Consider the following 24,895-nt stretch of genomic DNA (forward strand, 5'->3'; position numbering starts at 1 on the left):
CCTTAGTAACCTGGTCTTAAGGACTTCCAGCAAGACTGCAGTCAAGAGCACCTCAAGTCCCAGTTACTTGCAGAGAGAGTCAAGGTTTTCTTACAAGGAGTGAGTACAAACTGTGAGCCTGAGCCAACCTTTGATGTAGGTACATTTGTTTCAATGGAAATTACTTTTCGTGTGTCTAGAGACAGCAGCTGGGAAAAAGGCCATGGTTCTTTCTGTCACTAATATAAATGACAGGCACATTAAATACAGCAAACAAAAACCCTGGAGTAAACAAAATCAGCATTTATTCCTCTTTCATCTTTTTACAAGATTGCTTCATGGTCTTCACAAAAGAACACATACCAGAGATACATAAGTTAATCTATAAAACCATATATGCAAACCAAAGTGATAAGGTACATGAAAATCCACATGCTTCATTATTTAGTTGCCACATGCCTGTCCTCTAAATTCAAGGGAAGTTGCCATGGGGTACACAAACATTAGTTCTGCCACACCAAAATGAGATCACTAACTCTACAGACGCAGCTAAACATATTTACAAAGCACCATCTCTACCAGTCTTCATCTAAGTTTGAAACAGGTAGTTAGTTGTTCAGCTACCAAGCCTTCATGGAAGGTGAAACAGTCTAGCATTCCTAAACGGATTCATGCAGTGTTTAGTTTTGTACACAGGAGACACAAGAACAAGTACGTATCAGTGATAAAAGTAGTATGTGAAGATGCATCATCCTCCTGGAAGGAGTTTGGAGCATCAGTGCTCATTCATCCATTCATCACTACTCTAGGTGCAAAACTGCATCCCTTACCACATATCAAAAGTCCAAAAGATAAGAAATGCCCTGCTCACTGGATCCAGTGGAACAGAATCCAATGATTCCAGGTTTCCATCAGTGAAGAAGAGCTGACAAACACCTTCGTTTCTCACAGCTACTGGTGGGGGCCATTCTGCTGAAAGAGGCTGTCAGTGATTTATAGTGTCAGCTTTAAACTGAAAATGCTAAAATAACTTGACTTTTACTGCAGCAATTTAACCACTGCAGAAAAACTGTTTCTTGACTGAGATTTCTTCACTGTTAAAAATATTAAGGTTCTTTTTATTTTTACTTCTCAGGACTGGTGCAAAGTAGATGCTTTTGGAAGGAAGGTGGGGTGGTTAAACTCGGAGCTTTTCTACTACTCACATCGCAAAAGGTGGATCTAGCACTTCTCTTATTTATTTCTGTGAGCTACCCTGTTATTCCTGGTTGGAATCAAGAATTTAGCTTGGCTTTAACTTTATTCAGCTTCTGACATTAGAGGTAATATAAAAACAAAATTAAAAAGCAGCTGCTCTTGTAATCTCCAGAGTGGGTTGTCCAGGTTGCCAACTGCTTATGCTGTGAGGGTACCCAGAGGAGCAACTGGCTGCAGGCATTCACAAACATGGACATGATAGCATGGAGATCTTTCTGCAGAAGAGGTTCTTACCCATTTCATAATCATCAGGACATATAACATATAAAAACAGTTGAAAAACCACTGATGTCCCATCTTGTACCAAGTATATTTGCTTCTAATCTTGATGTCAGTCTTAGACTACTCTAGTATATCTGGCATCCAGTATACCTGCTGCATCTATAGGAGTGGGAAGGACAGTGTCCTGATTCTTATGAGTGCCAGGTGATAGTTGTCATGTTTCTAGGATTTTATTTTTTATTTTTACATGTCAGGAAAAATGCACAAAACAAGCACTGCATCTGGGCACTTCATCCCTCCCACCACAACTGATGTTTCTATACCACTCTTGAGGTACCTGCAGTCATCCCTGTCTGTCCATGAGTATACAGCTAAATGGAATAAAAGCAGCTAGAACAGTGCCTTTCCCACCCAAACCTGCTCACAAGCACAGTAATTCACAGTTTCCAAATGCAATCACATAAGCCAATATGTAGCAAAAATTATAAGCAAACTCATACAGATGTAGGTGACATTAGACCCTAGTAGCCTTAGTATTTTGACCTAGTAGAAATTAAATGATGATGTGTCAAAACAATGATTTAACACAGCAGGACTTAGCTATTAGTCATTACAGAACATACTTAAATCATAAAATCATAGAATCATAGAATTGTTTGAGTTGGACAGGACCTTTAAAAGTCATCTAGTCCAACCTTCCTGCAATGAGAAATGAGGTCTCCCACTTGATCAGGTTGCTTACAAGCCTGTCCAACTCACCCTAGAATGTTTCCAGAGGTAGGGCAAAGTAAAACAGAACCCAAATCAAACTTGCATATGTGAGCACACACACAAAACAGCATGCTGCTCAACGTGCAATGAGACACAATTAGGAAGCCACTAAAAGAATCTATCTCAATCTATTATTTATTAAAATTACAACAGCCAGGAAAGATCCCAGAATCCCAGAATTACAGAATTTTTAGGGTTGAAAGGGACCTCTGGAGATCATCCAGTCCAACCCTCTTGCCTAGGTAGGGTCACCTAAAGCAGATGACACAGGAACACATCAAGGGGGGGTTGGAACATCTCCAGAGAGGGAGACTCCATGCTCTCCCTGGGCAGCCTGTTCCAGTTCTCTGCCACCCTCAATGTAAAGAAGTTCTTTCTCATGTTGAGGTGGATACAAGACACAAATTAACATCTCTGGAGACATTTTTCTCATGTACATTGCTATACACAGCAGTGATGATTACACAGCAGTATAATTTTTTACCCTTGGTGACAGTAAGGACCTAGGTAAGGTACCTCCCTTTTGACTTGGTGCTGCAGATCCAGCACCTGGAGCAAAAAGCAGAAGTGCACTTGGGATTCTTTCCTCCTCCACTGGACACCTGCAGCCCCACTTGGGGTTAACCCTGGGCACCAAATGGCACCTTCAGTCACTGCAGAGACTTGCTGAGTCCAACCTCCTCTGACTGGCCCTCCCTGAAATTCAGCCCCTACTGCAGGAGCTGTTCCAAGAATGAAACAGTGGGACAATTTACAGACAAGACTCTAGAGTGTGACCACCATTATCCATGTTATGAAGAATGGAAGTTAAATGCCTTAATTATGTAAGCACACTGCACAGTAGCACAAGCCAGAGGCTGCTGAGGGGTCCGCTCCTCAACTCATGCCTAAATTCTCAAGGTGGGGGAAATATGTCCAGCTCTTCTATACTCCCATACTTTCCTGTTTCTGACAGAACACTGTACAGATGAATTTGGGGGAAGTGCTCAACAGAGGCCACATTTTCCTACAGCTTTGGAGGATTTGTGGTTGATTCAGCGCAACACACTCTAACACTGGGCTGATCTTCATGGCACTAAGCTCTTAATTACTACTCAGATGTATATATCAACAAATAATAAATCCTCTTAATTCAACTGAGCAACAAAGCAGAAAAGACTGTAGTCATACTATTATTTTAGTATAGTTAATAAGAGTCAAAATTACACACAATTTATCCATGCAAAATCCACCAAAGGAAAAATAAAACCCTGACCCAATTCTACAACAATGGCACTAAAGTGCATAATGACATCCTGTAATTCCAAAATGGTTTGCTGCATTTTAGTCTGATCATTGAGTTGTTTACTGTACAAGAAGCTACAATATCTTGAAGACAGTCAGAACAGGGAACTCCAGCCCTAACAGAAAGTCAACTTTTCTATTCATTTTGACCAGGCAAATATAAATGGTGACTAAAAAACAAGCAGCCCAGCTTCTACCTAGAAGTCGTATGCTCATTTTCTTGCTTTGAGTCGTTTCCCAAAGAAACTTCCATTTCTGCTTGTCAAAGTTCACTTTAGTAAAGACTACAGATGAGGACTTGAAGGTGGCAGTGCTCTATTGTATAAAAGTTACATGGTGTGTCTGTGTGTGATAGCAATATTTGCAACCTCTGGTGCATCACATCAGTATTACTAACATGTCACAGTTGTAAGAAGCCTAGTTCATTTACAGGAGCAGTCTTAAGGGATGTACTACAGTGATTTTAAAACATTGGATCAAAGTGGCTGTAAAGAGTGTGATGGCCATGATGTCCCATTAATGGGCCCCTTTTTATTTCAAAATGAATGCTATCCAGAAAGGACAAAGGTGTAAGAAGCAATTCATTGCATGGTGATGAATAATACTGTTTTGTCTTTATGTTGATCCCTTTTTTAAAAAGACAGAACTTAAATATATAAACATATGAAATGCATAGATAAATATATAGAGATAGCTATGTTAATATGTGGTTTGATCAGACCTGGATTAAGCAAAGACAATGTAAAAACATCACAACAGCATGATTAAATAAAATACTCATTACAATTTGCATTTATATAGTTCTGAAACCAAGCAGCAAGAAAGCCATATACAGCAGGGAGTCTCATTATTTTAACTTCAAGCCTTGGCAATTTAGATTCACTTAATGATGAGCCATAATCAAAAAATGTCAGGTGAAGAATTCAGCTGTTCTGACTCCTATTTTTTTTTACCTAGTTAAGAATCAGAAAGGCTTGGGAGCAAGATAAGAAAACTTCAGAAATATAGCAGATTTTTACTTGAGCCTGTACTCAGAGGTTATAATGAGCAAAGCACTGACTCCCCTCTTTGCCAGTGGTCCTAATCAGTTAAATTAGCATTAAACAGATTAGCTGACATAAAATCACCCTCTGTTAAAATATTATATTTGCATTTTGGAGAACAGGGTCTGCACAGCTACAAGTGAATAGTGCCTTGTTCTCTTTCTTGTTTAATTAATCCAAGTGTATTTACAGCAAGCAGTAATTAATCAGGCTGAAAAATCCTGAAATGTACCGTACCACAGTTGCAAATTCACCTGTACACAAGGAAAGCCTCATTTCTCCCTTCCACTGGTGTTACATTAACATGGCTTTAACTCTGGTTGAGCTAATCCTTAACTCATTTTAGTGTGACAGGAAAAACAAACTTAAAATCTTCTACCAAAGGCAGCTTTAAATTTGCTGCAATTTTTTTAGGTTTTTTGGTTTTTTTTAATTATTTTACTCCAGTGTCAAATGAACCTTGGATACAGATATAACATAGTGACAGATTGCCTTCTGGGCTCAGATGAGAAACAGTTAATTTTACATGATAATTTAAATTTTAAGGAGCCTTTGATAAGTAATTGAGGATATAAGACTAGATAGAGAAAAGTTCATTACAAAACCAAGCTAATGTAGCACTTGCAGGCATGGAGAACATGCTGCTTCAGAAGAAACACATTCCTGCAACCCAGAGAAATACTTTCTTTCTTTTAACAGCTGAATAGAGAAGAAGCAGCTCCACAATGCTGGGACTTGTCCTGCAACTAAAGTGCTGTTGGTCCATTTAGTAGAAGTCTCAGTCATGGCAGGGGGTTAAAGCACCGAGACTGCTGATATTTTCAAATCTCTTAGCAGCAGTAACCACACAGCAGCTTTTCTGCAAAATAAACAAAACAAGAATCCAGTTAATTCAGCAGTATATTTTTTTCATTTGCTTAAGTGTTCTGGGATGACCACATGGTGGTTTCTTTGTGCAAAAAGAAAAGAAAGCAGCACTGAAGCTTCTTGCCTACAAAGGATTCTCACAGCCACCTTTTCTGTGAAATGTTTTATACAATATTAAAAAGACAAGGCTTCTTTGTTAAGTGGAGAATTGATCCTGGAGGCATCTCTTCAAATGCAGCTACTCTGCTTTTTTTACCCCTCTTGTCATATAGATCACGGTATGCAAAGACATGCTGCAAACCTCTCAAATTATTTGTGTTACCACTGCAAGCATTAATAATGCCAGGTTTAAATCAACTGGCACTTGAGCGCATTATTTTGGGTTAAATGTGGTAACCATACTACTTGCCTGATAAAAATAGCTAAAGGGATTCTTTAAAAATAAAGCACAGCTATGACTTTAGATCCACTCATTAAGTAAACTCAAATAAACTCCAAAAAGAAAAACACACACAGAGGAAATAACACTGCAAAAGCCAAAACCAGATTTTCCTGCAAGTTAGATCATGGGTAGGTTACTATGTTACAAAGCTATTAAAAGTTTATTTAAAAATAATTTTGACTGCTGTTGGACAGCCAATTTGTCTTAAAGTTGACTTTGGTTGTTACAGAAAATTGTGTAATACAGTGCTTCCTGCATTACAGAGAGAGAATTTTCACCATTTTGTTGTAGTGTTTGTTGCCACAAGTTAGTGGTTTGAAGTGGGAAATCCAGATACAAACACTACAGGGCTGGAAAACCTGTTTAGAAATCTAGTGTATAGAACCACACAGGTGAGTGGACCAAAGCTTCATGGAATCTGTCTCAGCACCAGTGAAGTGAGTGTGAATACTGAGGATCACAAGGAGGTATAAATTTCCAGAAGCCAATGTTCAGATATTACCATATCAGGAAGTTACAAGGCTTCAGAGAGCAAGTGGGATGTAATAACGGTACCTTAGTCCTTCCTGGCTTCCACTGTATGCACTGAAAGACATCTTCATGTCTCTGGAATAGCTCATGTAAAGATCATTACCTTCTGTCTTACTACACTACGCTGTATAAAATCTGCTCTAATCTTACTTAGTCAGAACAAAAATTTCAACCTCTCACTCTGTTTTCCACATGTTCCTGGAAAAAAATTGTTGCAAAAAAGGCCGATATATCACTTGTCCTGCCAAGCAGATGATAAATGATGGCACCATTAAAAACTTGCCTTTTGGCAAGTGGTGAAAGGTGGACTATTTTATTTTGGCATCCTGTTGTTACTCATGAAGCACTACTAAAAGGAAGTGGTTTTATGGTGTATGTGTGTGTTCTCAGCCTAATTCACATCTTGATCCTCCACTGAGTTTTGCCCAGAGATGGCCTTCAGAACCTTTAAGCAGTTCCCCTGGTCCCTGAACAGAGCCACCAATTTTTATGGCAATTGGTGAAAGTGGTCGTGGGAATTGGGGTATTGATTTATGGAGACACTGCACCTCCTGAGGCAGCGCAATTTCAAAGTGGCCAAGTGAGAATGCATTGGTCAAAGACCAGGGACAGAAAAAGAGAGCAGACTGCCTCATCCCCAGGGGAGGCAACCAAGCCAGCCTGAGAACCACTAATGAACTGTTAGTTAATGAAAGGGCAAAGACAAGGAGCCAGGGAAAAAGGACAGAGAGATGCTCTGTCAAACTAGTTTGAGTTGCTAACAGGGAAGGTAAGTGCCCTGTCAGAACTGGGTCCTTGGACATGCAGAGCAGCTTCTTTTACAGGTCACCTTGCTTTGATTTCGCTGCAGTTAGTCAAGCTGCCCTGAGGGTCTGGCCCATGCCTCTCTTATAAAGTTATTATTTTTCATATTTCTACCCTTTTTAAACCATACTTCTAACCACAGCATGAAAACCCGAAAGCTCTCAACACTGAAAAATTATTGGGTGAAATCCCTGCCCCATGAGAGCCAGTGGGAGCATAACCATTCCCTCTAAAATGGCCAGGGTTTGCAGCACATATGGCTCCATACCCATTAATTATTTTGCACATTGCTGTTACTTGGTATAAGTAGTAGAGCCAGTTTACATTTTGAATGCTTTCCAGACAGAAGCAGGGATGGTGGTGGTGAATACAGTTTGGACCGTGCACTTTGGACTACCCAAGGTTTTCAGCTGTCCACTAATCCCTTCCACAGGGGCTACAGCTTTTACATCTGAAGGAACATTTGGGACCTGAAACAAACCTTCTGTTTGGCAGCTCTTTCAGAGAGGTTATTGAGCCAGGGGTGCTTGAGACACACAGTCACCTTTAGCCTTTTTCTAAGGGGGGAAAAAAAAGATACTGTTATTGGAGCACTAATTGAAGAGCAATCATATCTTACTTCTACTTAAGGTAATGGCAGAAGAACACTGCAACATCAGCATGTATAGTGAAGCTATTTTGCAAAGCAAAAGTATGAATAAAATACATTGCAGGAGAAGATGCAAAGGACAACATGAGCTGTAAGGTTTGCATTAGGGTAGGGTTTCCTGAGGAAGAAAACCTGGTGATAGGAAGGACAGCATTTTGTGCTCTTGCAGCATTTGGAAAAGACTGTCTGTTCCCCAGACTGCAGAAATGAGAGCTTCATAGGAGCCCAACTAAAGGAGTCAAATTATATCCTACAAAAACCTCTGAAGATACACACTCCTATTTTGACTGTGCACACAAACTTACAAATCTTCTAATAATCTCATGGGCATTGCTGTTCTGGGAGTTTACAACAAAAACTAAGTTAAGTGAAAATTAGAGTACTTTATTTGATTTTTTTGTATCCTATTTTATAGTAATTCTGGTTGTCCTTATTCTATAATGAGAACAGCTTGCAAGGACAGAGCTGACAAAATGCCAGTCAGTCCATCCCACTGCCTTATCAGTAGGGCTACCTCTGCCCAATTATCATCATAATCTTTTATTTTAATAACATTATTTTGTTAATTAATAATATCATCTATTAATTCGTAATGATGGCTGTATATGAAAATGCACCTTGACATATACATCCTAGGCAATACAGCAGTCATTTTATTTAAAACAAAGTGTTTTGCCTGCAAAGAAAGAAGTGAATATTGCACTTCAAATGCTGTAAAAAATCTGAAACCTGCTTAAAATTATCCCCTTGTGAACCACTGAACCACAGAGTGGATTCATTTAGAAACAGCCAACAGAGGTGTCACCAACAGCGTGAATCTCCAAAAATTACTGACACAGGAATAACCTAAGTGATTTAAAACCTTGTTGCTCCTCCAGCTGAGCCCAACTGAATTGAACAAATAACTTCTTCTGTGTTGGCCACTAAGCTGGCTACCACTGAAGGGCAAGAAGGTGCTCAAGTACCAAGTTATGCACCAGGTGAAGTTCCAAGCTCTCTTGGGAAAGGTATCTCTTTGGAGGAGGTAGGATGCAACAGCACTCAGAGGGGATCTTCAGGAGAGCCTGAAGGGGTTTTCGAAGTAGGAACAAGAATCATCCCCAGCTGGAAATCCTTTTCATATGATAATTCAGTGCTCATTTTGTAAATACTTTAATTTTGATAAGAAATTGATCCACTCAGAAACACAAAGCATTGCAGGATCTTATATTTCCTCCCAGACATGCAAGAACTGATGAGCAAGTGATAGCATGCAAATTCTAACAGCTAAAAAAAAGCAATGGGACACATGTGGCTCACAGTGGCAAGAAATGAATCAGCAACAAAGACTCAAACGAAGTTAAGAAAAATGTCTAAGCAAAGTGATGTGGCAGCACAAGAGAGCAACAGTAGATGCACAAGTATATTTAAATGTAGGGACCTGGAGTTTGCAGTGGAGCTTGTGGTCTGTTAACCATGGGTGTTTTAAGGCAGCAGTTGCACTTAATCTCCAGCTAGAGGAAAACCAGAATGCTATTAAGAGTTTTTCCAAGAATCTCAGAATTCAGCAATTATCTGCTACAGGTCATGTGTTCTGCCATCTTGCAGCACTGTCATTTCAGAACAGTATGTCAGACAGCAGATTAATTAAGTTTTGTTTCACAGCAAAAATGTATTCAGGTAATTTCAGAGCATTTGATGGATACAATGAACAACATCAATGAAGTATCATTATAATACTGTATGTAACATAAAAAAAACTTATATTGGCTCTTCAGTGGAGCAGCTCAAGTGACACAAATGTGTCATGACAGCATGAAATACACATTTCAAAGATACAGGATTATATACCATTTTTCCTTGATGAGAAGCTTTGATATGAAATCTTTGGCCTCATCAGAAACATCTCGAAATTCCTCATCTTCAAAATCCCAGTTACAGGCCAGGATATTGTTGAGGGTCTCATTGTCGTCATCACCCAAAAAAGGAGACAATCCAGTGAGGCTGAAGTAAAAAGGAAAATGTTCAGTTCTTCTGTCTTTCCCTCTTGCTGTACCTGGCCTCCAATGTGCTAGCTAAGATGGTTCTATCACTCTGGCCTAACTTAAAAAATACTACTCTCTAAGAAGGTCTCCAGACCATTCCCATTTTCTCATCTATTTATATATTTAAATAATCACCCCTCTTCTCTAACACACCAAGCATTACTGTCTTTCATGGTAGGTCATATTTTCTAGATGTCTGACCACTCTTGTACTAACCACTGGGAATTTACCAACACATTATTCTGGAAGTGTGATGCTCAAACACTCCTGAGAGATGTGCAAAAAAAACAAAGATGAAAAGTTCATGGTAATTTGAAAAGAGGAGAGATTTCTCAATATGGAACTTGGAAAGAAGTCTACATTTCCTATTTTGGGTACACAGTTTTTCACTCTTCCAGCATAACAGCAAACTTGGATGACTGACACAGTTCAACCTGGAAACAGCTTACAGAGCAGATACTGGATCCTACTTACAGCATATAAGCAATGACTCCTAAACTCCACATGTCTGTAGGAAAAGAGACAAACTCATAATTCACAACTTCAGGAGCAAGAAATTCTGGAGTCCCGAAGTTAACTCGAAGTTTTTCCCTGGGTTTATATCTAGGAAATGGAAACATTAACAAAGGACATCAATTACAGTTCTTATTAATGTTGCATCATCATTTAGCACTTAAGAGGAATTCCAGAAGCATACAGAAATTTCAGTGGGAAAACAAGGACAGACAGAGGCACAAACTAAAAAGAAATATACCCATATATAGAATGAAAAGTATTTTCAAGCTTTGTATCATACTAGGACAAAAAGCAATTGCTACAAAAAGGAAGAAATTCGTAATTCAAGGACTTCTCAGAGCACCTCTTAACATCCTTTTGGGACTTCATATCATAGGCATGAAATTTTTAACCAGTAAATCCTTCACTGAGGTTATAGCACCTAATTAAACTAGAAAGGGATATAGCATGGGATATATTGTAAGACCCCTCAATGACACTCTCTTTTGAAGAATCTCGTAGTACTGGAGACAAGAGACTAGAAAAGATGTACCACTGGTTTTGTCCATTTTAGCTGTTCCAAGATATTTATATGCATTCTTAGTGAAAATCAGCCCTCTTTCAGCCATCTACCTGAAAAGAAGGTTTCAGGACAAATCTTTTTCACTCAGCTCCAAACATTCCATATTAAAAGATATCCCTGGTTAAAAGAAACAAATTTGTCCTAAGAACAGTAGAAGACCATTATGTATCAAATATATAATTGTAGGGATGCAATACTCTTTTAATTGTTTCCTAATTCATTTATGATTAGTGAGAACACATGGATGTACCTTCTTGCCAATCCAAAATCAATAATTTTTATTTGATTTGCTTCTCGGTTCACGCACAGGATATTCTCAGGCTGCCAAGAGAAACAAAAAAAGAAAAAAACTTGAATGAGAAACAAGTGTGAAAAACTGGACTTTTAGTAAACTGTAGGGAGAAAAACACTAATAACAGTGCAAATATCTCATAAGTACCTTTTGCTTTCCTCCTTGTTCAGATCTCTCTGGATACCCCCCTTGCTGTCACAGAGCAATCAGAGCCATACATTTTGTGCCTTCCAACTGCTTTTTCTACCCCATGGCTTTTCAATTTGACATAAGGCAGCAGTTCAGATAAATAGCTCATTAGGGGGAGGGGGACAGGGAATGCAGACTTCCAAGGAGGGGTTTCAGGATGCTTTCACTGTGATTTTAAAGACCTTAATAAACTCACACTGATTTTTTTTTTTTTAATTAAATTTTTGGGCTTTGCAATTATCTTAGAGCTTTATAGTTCTGAGTGCTCAAATGTTCTGTCAGATCGAACATTAATATATTAAGCCAGTCACATCAACTTTATGTTTTTTTCAGGTGCTTTAGTAAAAAATAGGATTCACAGGTTAAATTTCTCTGGATTTTCATAGGGCTAAATGTTACTCTTCACTTTCCTGGCAGGAATCCATTAACTTCCAAGAATTACTCCAAATTCTTACAGAAGGAACTGAGAGAAGGATTTGGCCAATTGTCTTTGAAATGTAAATACCTAAAGCACAGTCCCATATTCACTGCCAGCACTTTTATAGCTACTCTGTCTTGTTGCTCAGTGAGTCCTCTTTGAAACAAAACAGCCCTCAACACTTAAAACATTAGTTAACCTTTGTCACCGTTACTAATTCATTTTACATGTAGGACTTTTAAACACCATATGTCCATAGGTCCTGGATGATTATGGTCAAGATGATTTTCCTTCAATTTCAAGCTTTCTTTCCCAAACTCATTTGTTAATGACAGCAATCTATGAACAAGCAAAACAGAAGGGAGAAGCCGTAGCTGGCAAGCACATGAAAAGAGGTCTCTGGGATTAATTTTTTGGATTGTATATGTATCTTTTTGTCAGCAGTTTGACCTCATATTAAAACTGTGCCATCTCAAGATCATAATTAATGTGTCCCAAAGAACTGTGTGAACTTCTGTTTGACAGGTTTCTAGGTAACTGGATGTTTATAGAGAAAGAGAAAAGTAAGTCTGGTCATTGATCGGCTACAGAAGCAGGTCCCAACAAGCATCTGCTCATTTCCTTAACCACTGCAATAACAGTATGCTAACAACATTAAAGATGCACTATATTAACTCAGTTATTATAAGCCAAAAACAGCAGCTGTTATAGAAATCTCACCAAAGAGAAAACCATCTTGCCCACTCCTTGTTTCTTCTTATTGTATTGTAAAGCTCAGGGATCACTAGGAAGCTTTCTAGCCAGTCATAAAACTAAAGACATCATCCCATTTTATTCCTGCACTAAATAGAGGTAAGAAACAAGTCCATTATTTAATAAAAAAAATTGGGCTAAGGGAAACAGAGCCATCTCAAGTGTACAGTTTAATGAAAAATAATAACAAATGTTTTCTAAGGGGTGTCACTTGACCATTTGCAGTTGACCAGAGTAAGAATGTGCAAGTACATGATAGAGTACTTGTACATGTGTAAGTCCATGGTAGAGAATCTGCCACCTTACTCTGGGCTTCCAGCTACACTAGCCGTATTTGTTACATTAATCACTGACTATTTTTATTCCTTTCATTTCAGAAAGTACTTTTTAATGTACTTTCCCTTAATCTGGCTATCTATTGAGGCCTTTTCATGACAACAGCAGTTAAGTGTAGTCCTCAGAAAATTGTGTGGGCTTACACTGATCCTGAATGATCCTTGAATTTAGTTCTACTCACTCATGCCTTTCTGCATAGTAAAAAACCAGGGACAATTGCCACCCCACAGCTGATGTGTAAAACATGCATCTTGTGCAGTTGAATTAAATAATATTTGCACAATATCTTGGGATCTAAGTATTGAAAGTAAAAATAGCAACATATTTGTAGTCATCTGCTGGCTATCTATGAAATCAGTCTGTGGAAAATTTAAGTACTATGAAGCTTGATGACATATGACCACAATTTTCATCTAATTTACTTAGTCCTGTAGTAATTTAACTGATCTCAATGTGGTTAAATAAATATGCATTGAAATAAGGAAAGCAGAATAAGACTCTTGGTTGTTTCTGCCACATGAATCTGCTAAGCTTTATTGCCTACCATTAAGAATGGAATTTCCACATCTGTCATTGCATAAAACATACATTTCAAAACTCTACCTTGAGATCCAAATGAAGAATGTACATTTGGTGCATGTACTGAATTCCCTTGCAGATCTGCTTTATGAATGAGATTGTATCCATCTCTGTCAAATTGTAGTTTTCATCAATAATTCGGTCAAATAACTCTCCTCCTTCCACACTAAGGAGAAAAAGACAATAAAGCAGTGACCAAGTTCAAATCCCATCCCATGCAATAAGACTAATGCAGAAAACACACTATTGACTATTTTTATCATTCACAGTCAAGTTCAGTAAGATGAGCTTGTACTCTAATCTGAACTTCCTAAAATCTGAGTTCTGATGCATACTGGCCTGTACCTCTTCTAGGCCTAAGAGTCCAGTCTCCCATCCATTGAAAACCATGAACATCTTGAAATTTAATATTATGCTGTCTTGAGTTCTTATTTTGTAACAGTGAAATTAATGATGTTCCATGGAAAACCAAGACAACATGATGAAGAATCTGCAATTAAATCTGTGCTTTCTTCCCTTGGAGTTTAAAGAGACAAAGGATGCAAAAGGTCAATCTCAAACTATCTAAAGTCAACAAAAATTACTTAATTTCTCTTCACATTTCAGTATGCCTCCAGCTTATCTGTTCATAGGTACACAGATACTTTTCTTTTGTGATATGTTAATCATATAGACCAAATTCAGAGGACTATCTGAGAATGGCCAGAATAGTCAAATTCACCTAACTTTGAACCTTCTGCCATGCATTTTTATTATTTAGTTTTGGCCTTTTTGGCTTCCTTAAGACAGCATCTTCTTAACCTGAGCTTAAGGCAGGTATTTTGTGCCTAATTAGCCTGATAATCCAGCATAAAAAGCAGGTTTATCCTTTCAGGTACCCCGTATAAGGATTAGGCACAACACCCACATCTGGCTCCTCTTTGGTGTAAGATGTCTGCTTGTTTGCCTCACAGAATAGGCAGTATTTTAAGAGGTTTGTTTCTTGGCTGACACAAATTAAAGTATTAAATTAAAGATACTATATGTAACACAGCTGTATCTTCAATTGGAGCAGTTGCTTTACAGCACCAGGAATGTGGCAAACTACTGTAAAAAAATGCAAAAATGGCTGCATGGGAAAACTTTTGTCTTAAATTCCCATTTTTTTCCTGTTGTTCATGAGAACATATATGCATTTTCCACCTGTAAGAAGCTCTATTTCTCATTTCAGGAGAAGGAAAATGACAATTCTAGCAAAAGTAGTAAACACAGGAAGGAAAAGAAAATAACACACTTACTATTCCATGACGAGTACAATATCATTTTTAGATTCAAAGGCATCATATAGCTGGATGAGGTTGACATGATTCAGCTGGTTCATGACATTGATTTCATTTTTTACTTCATCCTGTAAAGAGCCATGAGTATTGATTGCTTCAGATACTTTTTTCCTAAGTAGGCTACATTTGAAGCAAATCTACATTATCTTCATGTTTTCTCTTGTGGCAACCAAACTCAGGGCTCCTTCAGCAGTAGATTGCCAAAGCTATAGGAACTAACGGACTGAACTCAGAGCTTGAGTGAGGTGTTTCAGTGATAAGGTATTTACTGGAAAAGGAAGAGGAGAGCCCACATGGACAAGCAGCCGGCTCCCAGGCATGTAAAGGGAAAAGAGAAGCAGAGGAGGATTTTGTTCAAACTGCTGTAGGTGTACAAAATCAAGTTGAGAGAAGTCCAGGACAGTCCTCAAAACCTAACTTTGCAGTCATAGGAGAGAAACTGGTACCTCCATTCAGCCCAACTATTTTAGACATGCTGAATGAGGATGTCAGTCTCTCTCCATTCACCATAAAGGAATTCTTGGAGATCAGCTAGGCCACAGCTATACTTTAGCAACCCCAGTTACCTGAGACAAATCCCACTCTTGAATGCCCTTAATGACACCCATGTCACACAAAAGATGTCATGCCTTCCTTTCCAGTGAAAGCCAGTCGCAGATGGCCAAGAGGTTTGCAAAACAGCTCAGACTAATTCCTCTCATCTGTATTTGTGTTGATGTCAGGTGCCCAGATCATGTCTGTTATCAGCGTTGCCCCCACTGACATCAAGTCATTGCAGCAAAGGCTACAGTATGCTTGGGAGGGAATACACTATATCACAGGCCTGACAAATGTTTTTACCATTGAAGAAAACACTAATAGAATTAGCAATAGAAAGAAAAAATATATATAATATTTAAAAGAAGCAGAAAACACCCCCAAAATAATACTTTGATGAGTTACTAGAAGTTTTGGAGGAGAAGGGAAATAGAACTGGAATTAATGGTATTTCAGTAGGTCCTAAGAGTGTGATGGCTTGTGAGACACTTGGTCATGGCCTGTTGAATAGCTGAAGAACAGTGTGTGATCCATTGGGGAACAAAAGACTAATATCATTCTCTACTAACCTTCTGTTTTGGACCTTGTGCTTTTATAATTTTGGCTGCCAGCTTGAGACCTGTTGCTTTCTCTTCACATTTGTGCACTTGGCCAAAACGCCCTCTAGAAAAAAGGAGAAACAAACATCATCCAGTGGTATAGGTGTCAACTCTGAGTGTAAACAACCATAAACATATGGTAACAACTATATGTAAACAACTATAAACAACCATAAATTATCCTCTCCCTACTGGCTTTCATTTCAATTGTTCTGTTGTTGCTATTTTATTGTGTAGATTGTACTTGCTACTACTCATTTAGGCACATCGACATCACACACTGTTCTATTTGGTACTACCCCACTTGTATGATTCATTATACTCACCTCATAACCTGCAATGACTAATCCCAGGAATATCAAGGATATGCTGTAAGGATAATGGCTCACTTCTGTGCGCCATCTGCCCCTCTCCATTGCATCGTTCTCCTGTATGGGAGGGTTGTGTTTTCATGACGAAACAAAGCCTTACCCAAGAGTATGCTGCCATGAAAATTACAATATCCCACTCTCCTAAATAATATCAGCACGAGAGATAAGTAATTCCATGGCCTGTCAGATCAGCCTGCTAATCTACCTGAAAATAAGCATGTGTTTTCAGGGGTGAAACTCACTGAGAGGAAGAAGACTACAATATGTCTCTACATACTGCTGGTTGTAATTTGAAGTAAAGTATTTCAGCATCCTAGGAGCCCTGTCATAAAGCCTGAGGGCATCTGGCTGGCCTAGAACAATGGCAAACACAGGTCAAGTCTGCTGGTGCCAAAGAGCAAGCCAAAATTCACTCTCCTATAAAACCAGCCTCCTCTTTTCATCCCTCTATAAAGCACTGTAAGAGCTTAGACTTTCATGACTTCAGCTCTAGTGGGGCATGTTGCCTCCATTCACCTCCCAGGGTGTTTGGCTGTAAATTTGTGCCTTGCTTTCCAGTTGATTTACTACACCTGACTTACCCTCCCAGAATTTCATCCTCGTTGACATTATAATAATTGCTGATTCCCACCCTTTTGGCTGAGACAATCCGGTGATCAAATGGTGCTGGTGGAGTGGGAATATCATCTAAAAAAGACAAAACAGACAGAGAGCATATGAGCGATCACATGCAGTGCTTGTCTATCCCATATTTTAGTTCCTCTTTTCCCCAGATAAGTTCATTTAAGAACTGAAAACACTTACTGTAAGCTTTATAGACAGGTCTTTCTCTGTTATTGAACAAGGGTTTTATTTCAGAAGCTCTGGCTCAGAAAAAGAGGTTGTTGTTGGGGAGCTACACTACCAAGACAAGGATTCCTTTTTCAAGTTATTGTCTTTCGTACAACAGTTGGGAGAGGCAAAATGAAGACCACTAGACTATGTATGACCAATGTAGCTGCATACTCACAAGGGGCCTCTGCAATTCAGCCCAATCTCTGATTTTTTAAAATATTATTTCCTCCTCAGGGGCTGTTAATAGGTTGAGTATGTACTGTAACTCTCCGGTGGGGTAGGAAGAGAAACAACTCTCCTGCAGACCCAGCTAAGAGAGGCTATTTCCTAGCTTTTGGTGTTGACAGTGAAAAAATCCCCTTCTCAACTGAATGACAAAACTTGTCCTTCTCCACAGTGTGGTCATCACCTTTAAAGATCACATTTAGAGCTTGTGCACATGAGGGAGTTTCACCCTGGCGGACAGCACTTGGGGTTTCCAGTATGGCTCAGGACACACGGTAACTGTCATATGCTGCTCTGAAGAATTTCTGTCCTTAAAAAAAGATGGCAGATAAAAGGTAAAGAGGGGCACAGAGGAGTGATGGTTCCCAACATTGCACTGCAGCAGCTATGGAGTTTTGGCAGGTCTTGGGTGTTACTTTCTGGACCTCCACATGCTAGACCTTTCTGCCATCCTGATGTCAAAATCCCTGCTGGAGACCAGCCCTCCATGACTTAATTTGGATTTTTTGCAGGCAGTTGTGACTTCAATTTCATACCCACGTTGTTTTTCATTTGATTGATACTCCTGAGAGTGACCTTTGGCTGACCAAGGTGACAAATACTTCTTCAACCATTTGGGAGGGCTACAGTGTTTCAATATGAGCTCTCTGGTTTGGAATGCCAGCTCTTTTTTGTGTGAGGTTTGTTGAGCAATTTTAAAACCATTCATTACTCCAGTGAAAATGATCAAAAACACAAACAAGAGACCCCATGACAGCATGTAGCTGGCAGGAACACTTTGGTCATTAATGTGGCAGTAGATTGTCCTTATTCACAGTGAATGTCCATTTTTCCAGGGCACCAGCTGTGTACCTAGATTTTTTTTTTTTTGACAGTGTTAATAACTTACATGGTCAGGAAGTTAGTTCATGGTCAAGGAATTGTGAAAAGCTGGGGCTTCTGGAAATTTGCCACCTACTTGGGATTCTGCAGAGTTTGAATTGCACGACTCTAAGTATGGGTCTTTGCACGATACCAAGACACAAAAAATGCCAAGAAAATCTCTAACCTAAAGCAAAATTTGACTCTAACAACACAAACTCCATGAGCACCAGCATGTAAGCGACAGAAGAAAATGTAGTTCTGAAAGCTCAGCTAAAAACATTGCCAAACTTTGGGCAAGGAAATATTCTTTTAAAGACGCCAGACCGCTTTTCAAAACTATATTTAAGTTTTTGCCTTCAAGATGTTCCCCATGACAGACCCTATATTTTTCTTTTCCTGCAAATCAGAGGAGATTTTTCCCTATTCAAGAACAATTTCCTATTACGGATCAAAGATGCTCAAACAGAGACACTATAACCTTAACATCATCCATAATCATCTCCTAGAATTCACAACAGTTTATGGACTTTAAAGTTTTAGTCTGCTATCTCCTGTTTTCTGCTACAAAAACCTAGCAGAAACCTATAACAAATGTTTCCCTCCCCCACTCTGCCCCCTTTCCCAAAGCAGATAAATTCATCTTGAGTCCTGTGTATGAACATGCACACACATATATTTCTAAGTTTTTCAGGCCACCTCCTCACATGCCATAATTTCATTTACAGGAATAGCCACTGAAATTCTCAAGATGGAGGTCTAATATTAGAAATCTCTGCCTCACAATGGTGAGCGCTGCTTCAGAGTTTGGTACCTGAGCACCATTATCTGACTGTTCAACAGCATCACTCAGGCTTCCACACAAAAGTCTGTATTTCTTTGCTTTGCAGCCTGCAGTTGTTCTCACTTCAGATTACAATGGTATGAATATGAACAAGCTGGTTTTTCAGGCTACGTCCACATCATTACAGAGTCCCTGTTAACACACATTCTCAACACTTCCTCATGGTTGACCAAGTGTGCCACACCTGATATAATTTCTCCCTCCACTCTATACTTAGGGATTTTAGCTCTTTTGTTAAAAGAAGAGGGAGAGAGGATAGTGTTAGTGGAGTAGTTGTGGCAGAAGCAAATTAATTTTGAATAATTTCTGACAGAGCAGAAGTCTCTAATATGAAAGCAAGCAGAATTGTGTTACTTCTCATCAGCTTAAGATGCAGCCCATGAAAAACTGTTTCCCATCATGCAGATCTTTTTCCCCTACTAATTAGAATCACAAAATTATAATCTTCTACAGATCTCTGTTCTTCACTGTAATATGAGGGGAATCAAATGCTTTGCCTTTAGGATACTTCCTTTAAGAGCTCTTTATAGTTTTATATATGCCATCAGCACTTTCTGCAACTACTCTGCTCTTTTTGTTGTCATCCTTTACTAGACCTTCATCATGCACTCGATGCTCACTGCTACTACTATGCTAAAATTGGCAGGTCTGCCGAGGGATTGAACTAGAATTTCCTGTACCTTTTTCGCAGCTTTTACACCTGCAAGGACAAAACATGGTATTAGTGCAGAGTACACTTAAAGCAGAGCAACTTCAGAAACATAGGTGAAAAATGCCTACACAGATATTGCATTCAAATAACATTAAGCTATTTTGTTTCATGGTGTAAAATCAACTGGCTTGATATTCATGTTGAGAAATAAAAATGTCCCTTAAATTAACCATGACAGCAAAATGTTTCTTCTCTTTCTTCTTCTGAGTTCTTCTAAACTTGACATTAGGCTATCAATCTCACCTTTAAAGCCAGGGGAGAGCATTGAAATTTCCCTTTGTTCATACAGGTTTCTAAGAGCTTAAATTTGTTTATCCCTGAAAGGCTATATATTAAATCCAGCAAAGATAGAATTGCAGCAAACAAATTTATTAGGTCAATTGCCAGGGCATTTTTTTTTAATTTAAACATTTTTATGTTGTCCTTTAAATTACTACATTTGCAGTAAGTTAATTTCCAGTCGGCAGATGGCCTAATCTATTTTGCTGATGTTATATGACATTGCAGTATATAAATATAACTGTGGGAGAATTCTCCTCAGAGATAAAGAATAGCATAACATAATTCCCATCTTCCTAACACATTTCCCAAGCAAACAACCACAGCACACTGATAATACCATATGTGGTGGATTGTTTGTCTTTTTTAAGAGTATAATTTCACTTAGCTCAGAGACATAAACATATTTTTCACTTTTGTATTGGGCTAAATTTTCACCAATATTTGTATTAATCAGCCACTCTGACTTGAACTACATATTTTTCTGAAGCAAGGGTATTTTCAGAATGTGTAGTTTGAATTTCAGACCTTACCTTCCCTCTGATACCTCTTCATCATCACTTTGTTCTGCCTCATCTTCCTTTTGGGAAGGAGCTGGTGGTCCCTCGGCACCTTTTTCACTCTTATCAGCATTTTCCTTCCCTTCACTCTCTTTGTCCTCTTGTTGTTCCTCAAGTGCATCTTCAGGCACCTGATGTTCCTCCTTCTTCTTCTTCTCCTCATCTGCTGGGGACTCACTCTCAATCTCCTGCACAGTTAGTTTTTGACAAGTATCATCAACAGCATCTTCTTCCTGCTGCTTTTCTGGAGTGAAGGATTCCTGAAAAGAATTTCTCCTACATTCGTAATGGCTTCCTAAAGACAAACTTTCTTGTTTCTCCTCTGACTCTTCAGTATGAAATTTGGGAGGATCCACTTCAAGCAGAACGGAACTTTCCCTCTTGGCATTTTCCTTGTTGAGCTTATCAACTTCTTCCTGAGAGCAGGACTGACTCTGCTGGATGTCCCCATCTATAAGAGATTACAAAGCAATCTGTCAGTGGTTTTCTGATAGTCAGTAACACTACTAAAGTAGGGCTGCACACTTAGCATAACTTCTGTTGAATTTTGAGCTAGGTATTTGCTTTCCTCTCCCACTTTCAAGGTCAGTACAAGTGTCTCCTAAGCAAGAGCAGACTACTTATTTAAAACCGGTATTTCATGGGTCCCAAATGCTTTCTTTGAGACACAGCGCTAGAAAATGTTTTTCTCACTCCAAGTTATCGCCAGCCAAGTCAAGGTTAATAAACTCATGCAAAGCACCTTATTGAGCAGCTGGATACGTGTGCTCACTCACGCTGATGAACCCACATGTAACCCAAGCAACTTCACTGGAGTTGCTCAGGAAAGTCATGACTATTTCAGTGTTGGTTCTTAGGAACTAGAAGTTGATCAGAGGGAAAAATAGTCTAACCTGTTGAATCTGGTGGCTTCTTTTCTTTTGTTTCTGTTTCATTGAAATGTGACTTTTCTTTGATGACCTGTGGAGAAGGCAATTAACATATTAGTTAATTTGTACAGTGTACCTGTTGTATTGGTCCTCAAGAAATCACAGCCTGATTTTTGGTCAAATGCAAATACTGTGTTCTAACTCACACATTTCCTATAAATGATGGTCCTTATTTTAATCACTACAAGCTGATTGAATTGATACCAGTGCAAAGCAAGAGAAATTATCTTGGTTGTAATCAGCATCAGTCTAGAAAAGATTAGGACTGAACCTCAGAGACTAAACTGAAGAAGCATTCAGAAATCAGCTGCTGGTCTGCCCTAGCTTTTGCTGTTAAAAAACTGGGTTAAACCAAATCTCAGAATATTTAATGTTCTAGTAAAATGTTCAGTAACAATCTTGCTCACACTTATCAAGAAGTTCCTTGCTGTTTAGTCCACATTTGGTAACGACTTCTTTAATGATGCAATGATTTATTAAGGGCTGACTGAGACAGTAACCAGAAATTGGAGTGTACAAGCTGTACAAGCCCTAACTTCAGCTTTGTAGCCTTCTTTTACTTACATTTTACAATGTTGCAGTGACATCTAGAGGTGCTTCATACCAATCCGGGTCCTCATAAAATCTCTGCAATTACTGTTACCTTTGTGGACATTAACTCCTGTTTCTATGCTATGTGCTCCCTGTGTTTTTTCCTGGCCACTCCTAGACTTGTCAGTAGGTGACCACAGTACAACATGGTATTTGCTGTTGCTAGCTGATCCTTTTTTCACCTTCTTCCTCTCACAATGCTATGAAACTGGCACTGTCATTACTATTATTAGATCCACATGGTGTGAAAATGCTTTCACCTCAAAATATTTTCCAGAGGGGCTACCGGCTAAAGCAGTATTGTACATATCCCAACAAAATATACAAGTTCGGGCACTTAATTTTGAGTGTCTTAACCGTATGATCAGTCCCACAGCCCTGGGCACCAACTATTACTATTACTAAACTATTACTAAACATTTGTTCTGGTAGGTCCTCCATATTTTTTTATGCTTTATTTTTTTTTTTATTTTAATTTCATCAGGCTATATAGAAAATAGGCATGAAATCAAAGCAATATGTCTCCGCTATAAAGAGAGTTCAAGGGAAAAGAAATTCCATGAGAAGCCAAAAGAGTTGAGACAAACTGGATGTAACTGCATGGAGGGATTTCAACAGGACTTGTTCAGAAAATCTTGATCCACAAGGGACAAGGAAACTGTAATATGAACATACAACCTGAGCCTGACAATTATTTTGGATGCAGTTTGTCCCAGGAAGCTGCAGGCCATAAAATGAAAAATGCCACAATACAACAAGGTAAATACCTTTGAAATATAAATTGGAGCCTTGTTCCCACCGAACTTAAATATATGTAATGTTGCCAGATGGAACACAGGGAATCAACCAATGCTCTAAAAAGCACTAAAAAAAAAAAAAAAAAAAAAAAAAAAAAAAAAAAAATAGGGAAAAGCCGCAGACTTATTTATTCTGCACTGTGTTGGCAATTAGTAATGCACTCGTATTCCTGTAAGTATGTCAGCCTCTCCGTACCACTGAGGACAGCAGCTCTGATCAAACACAGTCAGCTGAGCAAATAACCAGAGAAATGGCATCCAAGGTCTTTGATGCATGAGGCCAGATTTCACTTCTGCATTCAAAATTAATTGCAGACACACAGCACTTCCAATTAAATATTGCTGTAGTTTGCAGGTGTGAAATACAGAAGCCAGCATTTGAAAATCCATCTAGTGGAAGGAACACTGGACAGTGCTGAATACCTGAGACTGCCAGGGCATTACATAAATTGCTACTGTGTTTATTCAAGCACCATTTCTGATCTCTGACATTTCAAAAGCAGATGAGGACTTTGTACTAATTTAAATGAAAAAAAATACAAATGAAATATTTACCGATATTTGTCAGAATCAATTTGAAATAAATATAGGGGCAAGAGTGCTCTAGAGTAAGAAATACGGATATAAGGACTAGATATTGAAATAATTGCAAATACATGACCAGTCTATACATGAACAACCCAGTTTTCTCCACATTTTGCTGTTTGTAGAAACATGTGACTTCAACTCGTCGAATCTTGACCTGGCAATAAAAACAAGACCTTTTGCCCATTACTTCTTCCCTCTAAAGGGTGGGGTCTCACCAAGTTCTCTGGAGCTGCCAGAAGTCAATGTATCCTTCCTATCCCAGCCACAGGCGGTACAAAGACCTCCTTGTAGTTTGTCAGGGGCATGCGTGATGTACAGCCCCAGGCATTTGAGCAGCTGCTCTGAGAGCCCACAATTCCCAAAAGCCATCACACTGTTTGAAAATCTCATCTGAAAGGTGTGGTGGCTTTTTAAAGACATCTATCCCACCTAATTATTCTTCATACCACCCCTCTTCCCTCAGTCAGTTAGAACTTTCTTAAGGATCTTTATAACTTAATCCCTAACAATATTTTATTTTTTAATGTATTATTCTTCGCAAACTTATGTAACTTATGTAACATGACTTTTTCCAGTCTGTAATTTCTAAAACCACAGTTATCAATATTTCTTAACAGAAAACTTTTTTTTCCCTTTCTTTAATAACTTGAATATGTAAAATCAGGTAATGGCACTACAGTAATTTTTCCAAGTCATACAAGCCAAAAGCTTCAAGGAATTTTACATTCTAATTCCAAAAAAAGCTTAAATATGAAAGTTTGTGTTGTGACCCTGTAAAGTATACCACAGCAAAAACATGTCTGTATCTACACAATTTTGTATTGTGTCTTCAAAAATACGTTTTCTAGACTTAAACATATTCTTCCATAGAGTATTGCCAGACCCTAAGTAAGAGAGAAAGAATTAAAGCCCAGGTGATAATACAGAATAATGTGAGATAGTCTAGAGCCTGAAACTTCAGTATAGACCAATGGGAAAAAAATTGGAAATTATTTAAATTGACTTTAGAAACCTGCAGAAATCAAGCAAAAAGCAATAATATATATATAAACATAATATATTCTAATTGAAATTTCAAATGCAGCAAGAAATTAATGTCTTTTATAGACATCTGACTCCTTTTTTAATGAGCTGTACATGGTTAAATTCCTTCTTTATACAGCAGAAGTCCTACCTTTGGAATGTTTTTTTAACTAACTTTCAGATTTTTTTATTCACCTAATAAAACTCTTTGATTCTTTTTTTCCTACTGCAAAAATTTTTGTAATGAATGGCCTCATGAAGCAACCTCAATCATTCAGTTAGAGGTCCTTTATCATCCCACCACATTT

Source organism: Vidua macroura, chromosome 1 (genome assembly GCF_024509145.1).
Source record: "Vidua macroura isolate BioBank_ID:100142 chromosome 1, ASM2450914v1, whole genome shotgun sequence".
Lineage (NCBI taxonomy): Eukaryota > Metazoa > Chordata > Aves > Passeriformes > Viduidae > Vidua > Vidua macroura.